This window comes from Apium graveolens, chromosome 10 (assembly GCF_009905375.1).
Source record: "Apium graveolens cultivar Ventura chromosome 10, ASM990537v1, whole genome shotgun sequence".
In the NCBI taxonomy this organism is placed as follows: Eukaryota; Viridiplantae; Streptophyta; class Magnoliopsida; order Apiales; family Apiaceae; genus Apium; species Apium graveolens.
The window spans coordinates 106,153,453-106,161,483 of NC_133656.1; the positions used below are offsets into that span (position 1 = coordinate 106,153,453).

The 8,031-nt window shown below is 34.1% G+C and overlaps 1 non-coding gene across 1 annotated transcript; it reads left to right on the top strand.

Annotated features, from left to right (window-relative positions):
* The first annotated feature begins 965 nt into the window (after nucleotides 1-965).
* LOC141694151 (small nucleolar RNA R71) lies at nucleotides 966-1,072 on the top strand. The gene has a single exon (XR_012563478.1). It is a non-coding gene; the product is annotated as a small nucleolar RNA R71 (small nucleolar RNA).
* The last annotated feature ends 6,959 nt before the right edge of the window (nucleotides 1,073-8,031 follow it).

Genomic DNA, 8,031 nt, shown 5'->3' on the forward strand with positions numbered 1-8,031 from the left:
TATCCAGCTTTTGTTGCTGCAATCTCTTAGGAAAAGGTGGTGGAGGATAGAGCTGTTTCTCCCCTGTATTAGCCTCAGGCAGAGTGTGTTCAACAGTAGTCTTCCTTGGTTCCGCCGCTTTCTCCTTTTTCTTAGATTCTTCATCTCTAACTTCAGCTTCGACTTCCTTTGCCTTTTCAGCATCAGCCACTTTTCCAGACCTTAAGGTAATAGCCTTGACTTGCTCTTTAGCTTCCTTCCTGCCTGGTACTTCCGTGTCACTGGGAAGAGTGCCAGGTTGACGATTGAGCACTGCATTGGCTAATTGACCGATTTGATTTTCCAAGGTCTTGATAGAAACCGCCTGACTCTTGCACAACAGCTTAAGTTCCTCAAAATCAGCACTAGTGGGTGCAGCTGTACTTCCCTGTTGAGGATATGATTGCCTTGTAGCATACTGCTGTGGTTGCTGGAATCCAGGTGGGTTAAACTGTTTACTCACTCCTTGCTGATATGGTGGCTGAATAGCATTCTGATTATTCCCCCAGCTGAAATTTGGATGATTTCTGTTATTAGGATGATAGGTCGCTGGCACAGGCTGCTGTTGTCGCTGATAATTATTCACATACTGAACAGATTCGTTGACAAGAGAACACTGATCCGTAGCATGAGAACCTGCACAAAGCTCACAAACCATAGCTATTTGATTAACTCCATACGTAGCCAAAGAATCAACCTTCATTGATAGCGCTTGGAGCTGGGCTGCAATAGCGGTGGCTGCATCAACTTCCAGAATACCTGCTACCTTGCCTGACGTCATCCTCTGAGTTGGGTTTTGATGCTCATTTGCAGCCATCGTCTCGATAAGATTATACGCCTCAGTATAGCTTTTAGCCCATAAGGCTCCTCCAGCTGCTGCATCGAGCATGGGCCAAGATTGGGCCCCCAAACCATTATAGAAACCAGTTATCACCATCCAATCCGGCATTCCATGATGTGGACATTTTCTCAACATTTCCTTGTAGCGTTCCCAAGCCTCGCACATAGATTCTGTAGGTTGCTGCGCAAACTGAGTAAGAGCACTCCTCATAGCAGCAGTCTTTGCCATCGGATAAAACTTCACCAGAAACTTTTGCGCAAGATCTTGCCACGTAGTGATGGACCCAGCTGGTTCAGAATGTAACCAGTCTTTAGCCTTGTCCCTTAGTGAGAATGGGAAAAGTCTCAACTTGATAGCCTCATCAGTCACGCCATTATACTTAAAAGTGCTGCAGATCTCGACAAAATTCCTTATGTGCATGTTGGGGTCTTCAGTTGCCGCTCCTCCAAAAGAAACAGAATTCTGCACCATCTGAATAGTGCCCGGCTTGATTTCAAAGGTGTTAGCTTGAATAGCCGGATGAAGGATGCTTGACTGAATGTCATCAATTTTTGGCCGAGAAAAATCCATAAGAGCTGGATCAGCTTGAACAATACGATCTCCCATGTTTACTGGTTCTTTCTGCTCAGTTCCTGAATCCGAATCCTCAAAATCTAACTTCTCCGGAATATCAAGAACTTCGTCTGTCTCCTCAGCTGTATCTAAAGTCCTCTTGCGAGCACGAGAACGAGTTTGCATAAACGCTTGCTAAAGTACCTGAAACACAACCGAAAAAAATAAGTAACTACTACGTCCTAATCACTGAGTCCTAATGACCAATGATGGTAAGTGCATAAACTAAACAAATACGCCGAGTCCCCGGCAGCGGCGCCAAAAACTTGTTAGGGCGAAAACACGCGCTAATATTCACGCAAGTATACGCGTTCGCAAGTAATATAGAATACTTTCTAGTTCGTTCCCTCAAAGACTCAGACTAAATTATTGTCTAATTAAACTCACTCACCAATGTATGATTACTTCTCAATGTTAAGATAATAATACTTAAAATTGTTGATTAAATATTAACTATAATTAACTACTTAATTAACCACTTAACTAACACTTCAATTTATCAATAATAAAACACTCATGAGATCACAACTTCATTATTACTTCCTTTTATAGCCATTGTTATTACCTTTAGCATGTGACAGTGATGATATTAATCGAATAACACGAAACTGATAAAAGCCAACTTTCATTGTACTAATACCATTCTACCAAGCATCCACAATTAAGATAGAAGTTGAATAGTCATCAATTATGTTGAGTTCCTATATGTCTACAGAAATTGACAACACAACGATTTAAGCACAAGTTATTCCTTTTTTGATTATATAGGGCAAATAAAACTGTTAGAGTTACCCACTAATCATGCACAACGTACATGAACCTATGCTAGCATGGCAAGTTCTAAATCTCAAGATCCACCGTCGCTTCACAAGAGATTAACACCCTATCTTATATGTTCGCGACGCACATAAGACGAATACGCACAACCAATACTAGATATCAAGCAATCATCACACACTAAAGTATTAAACAACTAACTAAAGAATTCCATAATAAATCCGTTGCAACCCCATGATCACGATTAGCCCATAATAGAACTTATCGCCATCATGGGTTCATATGAAATCATGATAAACAAACACAAGAAAATAATAACTAAACTAATTATATTAAAACAGAGTACGTCACAAGAGTAAATAAGTCAAAGCAAGAAAACTAGCATCCAACGTTACAACGAAACAAGAATCACAAGAAAATATGCTTCCTCTTCGTTGTGGTGTGCTTAAATCGGCCTTCTTCCTTATCTCCTTCGCTTCTTGCGTAAAACACAATCTAAAACATAATCCCCTTAATAATCTCTGTGAAAACGTCTCAAATCTACCTATATAATAGTCCCATAAAACTCAGATTACATAGAAGTTGGAAGCCAAACAGAAGTAGAAGTCTAAAATAATTTATCTTTTTCCCCGACCCTGCGCGGCCGCTCAGCATAACTGCGCGGGCGCGCAGGTTGCTGCGCGGCCGCTCAGCATTGCTGCGCGGGCGCGCAGGCCTCTACTGGAAAAAATTCAGGTTTGCTCCGTTTCTTCGCCGTAATCTGCCCATTCCTTTCCTCTCGCAATGGTGAACACATGCCAAGGCTTATTCTTGATGATTCCTCCCCCGAAATGCAACTAATACCCTGAAATGCATAAACACTAGAAAAACGCATCAAATACACAAAATACTTGATTTCAAGACACCAATTTAAGCCATTTTAAGACGTTCTAAGTGGTATAAAATGCCACTTATCATAAACCTGGTGCGTAATTTCTTCAGCTCAAGGACTTTACTGGATGAGCTAAATGCTACGAATATTGTACTGATTCCAAAAAAATGTCCAGTGATAGTGGGAGACTTACGTCCAATCTCGTTGTGCAACGTGGTAGTTAAAATCATTTCCAAGGTCATTGCAAATCGCTTGAAAGGTACTCTCGATCAGGTGATTTCAGAAACTCAGAGTGCCTTTATGTCAGGGAGGTTAATTTCAGACAACGTGATGATTGCTTACGAGATTATGCACACTTTGAAAAGGAAGAGAAAAGGGAGAGATGCGTATATGGCCCTAAAACTCGACATGAGTAAGGCGTATGATCGTATTGAATTGAGTTATTTACGAACAGTTCTTACTAAGATGGGTTTTGATAGATGGTGGGTACATTTGATTATGCAACGTGTCAAGATGGTTTCTTATCGAATTGTTCATGCTCATAGAGAAATAGGCCCAATATGTCCAACCCGTGGCTTACGCCAAGGAGATGCTCTATCTCCGTATTTATTCATTCTATGTGCAGAGGGACTCTCGGCAATGCTTCACAATTTTGAAAGACAACATTTGATTAAGGGAGTCAAAGTCTGTAAACAAGCCTCTGCTATCAATCACATGTTGTTTGCTAACGACTCTTATCTATATTGCAAGGCTCAGGAAGAAGAAGCTCATCGAATGTTGGAAATTTTATCGAAATATGAACTGGCATCGGGTCAAATGGTAAATAAATCGAAGTCATCGATTTTCTTTAGTACAAACACGAGCATGGTAGTAAGACGGCAACTCTGTAATATTCTGCAGATGGAGGAAGCAGACGAAAATTGCTGATACCTGGGACTACCTAATATGATGCAAAAAAGTAAAGTAGCAACCCGGGCCTTTCTGAAAGATAAAGTGAAAAGATGTACTTTAAGTTGGGAGGGAAAAATAATTTTGCAGGGAGGAAACGAAATTTTCGTGAAATCAATTGTCCAAGCACTTCCAACCTATGCAATGAGTGTTTTCCTATTGCCGTTGGAAATTACTAAGGACTTTGAAAGGAGCATATCAAGGTTTTGGTGGAACTCGAAGAAGAATGATAGCAGAAGTATTTAACTGGATGAATTGGGAGCGTTTGAGCCTCATGATAAGATAAAATAATAAATACTACTGATCCAGCTAAAATAATTATACTATTGAACGAGGGTAAACAAATTAATATAAATTATTCATCCATGATAAAAAATTTATTACACAATTGATCCAAACGAACACAAAATTAAAATATAAAATCAAAATATAATTTTACCAACAAGAACAAAATCATAGATACTAATTATCTGGGTTAAAACAAAATTATCTTTTTGTTCCGGAGCAAAAAAAATTAAAATTAAACTAAAAATAATTAGTTGGATTTAGTCAGAGTAACGGGCATAAGAACAAAATAAAATATTGTAAATCACTCACCCGTGATAAATCAAATTTATAATATCATTTTTAAATAACTCCTATAATTAATTGATTGAGTAATAATTTTTCTAAAATAGTATTTTTTTAATGTCCCAGATATAATAGAAGACATTATATTTTTTTATAGGTGTATTAATTTAATTGTCATGAAATCATATCATTTAAAATTTAAAATAAGCGCATTTAATAATCAATTCAAAATAATTTTTTAAAAATTATATATAATACCAAAAAAAGACACGTGCAATCCGTGCATTGTACGAGTTTTAACTAGTAATAAAAAACGTTAATTGGCATATAATAGAACATGTTATTACATGTGCTTTAATTTTTAAAAATAAACAATGTACTTTTCTATACTCCACTTAAACATGTGCTTTAATTTCTATAACCAACTTTTTTACTATTCTATTATACACTTAAACATGTGCTTTAATTTCTATAATTAACTTTTTTTACTTTCCTATGCTACACCAAAAGAGTCTTGCTAAGGAACTAGCGCAGAGAGTCGGACCGGTTTTTGGAGTTGTTAATTTTTTTTGTTTAATTCTGAAAATGACTCTTGGCACGGGGAGAAGCCACCATTTCGATTGCAGTGTCCCTTAAATTTTATTTTATCCGATGATGTTAATATAAATATTTATATGGTTGAATTTAAACTGTTTACAGATAATCTCGTGTAAACACCTTCTAACTTTACAACCCGGTCTATTTTAATATTTATATGTTATATTATTTATAATTTTAATAAAAATTATTTTAACTAACACAATATTAAAATTATTTAATATAAAATTATGGACTTGAAAATTTTAATTTGAATGTGTATAATTCTAGTTAAAATTAAATAGCATAAAAATATATATGATTGATTTAATTTGAATAATTAGTCTTATTAACATGTTTATAGTATATATGTGAATAACAATATATATATTTGTTACCGGTAATCCGAACTTGAAACCTTATTTATATCTTTATAAATATAAATAATATTATAAATGGTTGTTACGACTTGAACTTGGAAACTTGAATAATGTATAAATAAATATAATTATTAGTTTTTATTGAAATTCGAAAAAACTTGTGTAATGTATAAATAATAATATAAATATTGGTTATTTAGTGTTTGGATGGTCCTTATAATCTGATCAAGAATATATGAGACAATCATGAAATAATCAAAGCAAACTAAAAAAATAGTACCAAATTATACCCCGATTGCAATTATTATAATATAGTATAAATGGTATAGATTTTTTTTTATCGTATATAACCCGCAGCCGCTACCATTCGGATGCGCTGGGTAAACCCTACGGGCTCACGCAATAGCATAATTATAAATTCGCCTCCCGTGGGGATAATTATCCCCTCTTTAAGTAACTGATTCAATTTTTACGGAGCCAATCCTTGCGGGTTAATGGTATAGATTCAATAAGGTAGTGTGACAAAAAGATATAATGAACACAATTTTAATTGCTAAAAATTTGTACTTTATAGTTTAGGGTAATGAAAAGATCAGATTTTAGTATTACAATTCCACCTATTTCATATATTTTAATTATTTAGATACCCATATGTTCTATAATGAAATTGATTAAATTTTGTTTTATCATAATCAATTTGTCAAAGTTAGATATATTTTATATACTTTTTAAATATGACTAAAATTGAAAATAAAACTTCAACTTACGGTTCTTATTTTTTGAGTTAAAATTTAATTTGTTTGCTAATTTTGCTATGCATATAAAAAGCGATTTAAACTAAATTTGAATCAAACCACTTTAAACTGATTGATCCGGATGATTTTTAAACATAACGGTATAACAAAAGGTATAACAATTTAGTTTTATATTCAGATTAGAAAATGGATAACTTCGATTTGGAACATCAACACGTCCAAAGCACACCCTCCATATATTATTTACATCTCAATTAAATGTTAAATAATAATATATAAAAGTTATGTGTCAATTTCTTACAAATCAGTCTAGTGATAAATATGTTATAATAGTGCTAGAATAGTGTATGAACTTCTTATAAATAACATTATGAACGACTTTCTCTCAAAAAATATTCGAGCAAATTATCTTTTAGCATCTGGAAGGACAAGAACAACCATGAGACAGGCAGTAGTTAGCTAGTAAATTTTATTATTTGGTGTATATAAATGATAAATCCAATTACGATCCATTAAAAAATTATGTCATTTTTTGCGTGCGATTTCGGATTGTGCAATTTTCAAATCAAATTTCGTGTACATTTAAATAAAATATTAAAAAAATTTAGTTAAATATTACTAGTTGAGTTCGAAGTCGATAAGTTTTAACGAGTTTAAATTTTATTAAATTTAAAATATTTTTTATTTTATTTTTGTGAAAATTATATATAACAGAACTTCATAATTATATTTATATAAATTTTAATATTTTTTGAGCTATTTATTTATTTAATATTTAATAAAACCAAATTATTAAGAGTTGGGAAGGGAATTGTCTTGATCATATAATAGCTAGGGGAATGGGGCTTAAATTCAATTTGAAATAGTTATCTCCACTTTATACTTTTAATTTTTAAAGCATTCTAAGCCCACTTGTCCTTTATCTTTTCCCTCGTGGGCCTTTGTTTAAGTCAAGCACACCACTACCACGAATCGAATTTTACTCATGAAGGCGAGAAAATGTAGTATCTTCTTGTTTAACTTTTTCACTATAATAATATGCAACTTCAGTGCTAAACCTTTCCTTTTTACCTTCTTTTTTTCTTTCTATGTTTCAAATGATACAGTTATGTTACTCTCCCATGCATACATTTTATTTGTTTTTACAAGTTGTATATTAGGGTCGAACCACTTATTTGTTTTTACGAGTGGGATGTCAAAATTTAACCAATTATTCGCTTTTACGAGATTTTGTGAATCGATAGGATACAAGAATCGAACTACTTATTTGTTTTTACAAATTAGATACGGGAGTCTGGACCATTGGCCTAACTCGACAAAAATCTTTACTATATATATACGAAACTGTATTTCCAACACACGCAGTTAATGGTATAATCTGTACGGTGACAATCTGTCTGCAGCACCAACTATATAATTAATGTATAGTGTGTGTGAACTGTAAAGATGGTGGGCATATATTAGCTGACATGGAGAGCAAGATACGAGAGGTTGATCGTCATATATGTTATCAACCACTTATCTACACTATATTCTAATTATAATGGCTTACATCATTTGCATTGTAAGCATCCAATCACCAGTGAGCATGGGGCCGCCACACGTACTATCAGGATGCGAATCGCAAGTGGAAAACAGGAAATGAGCTATTATGGTAGTAGTATAAATAATGACAATGAATTT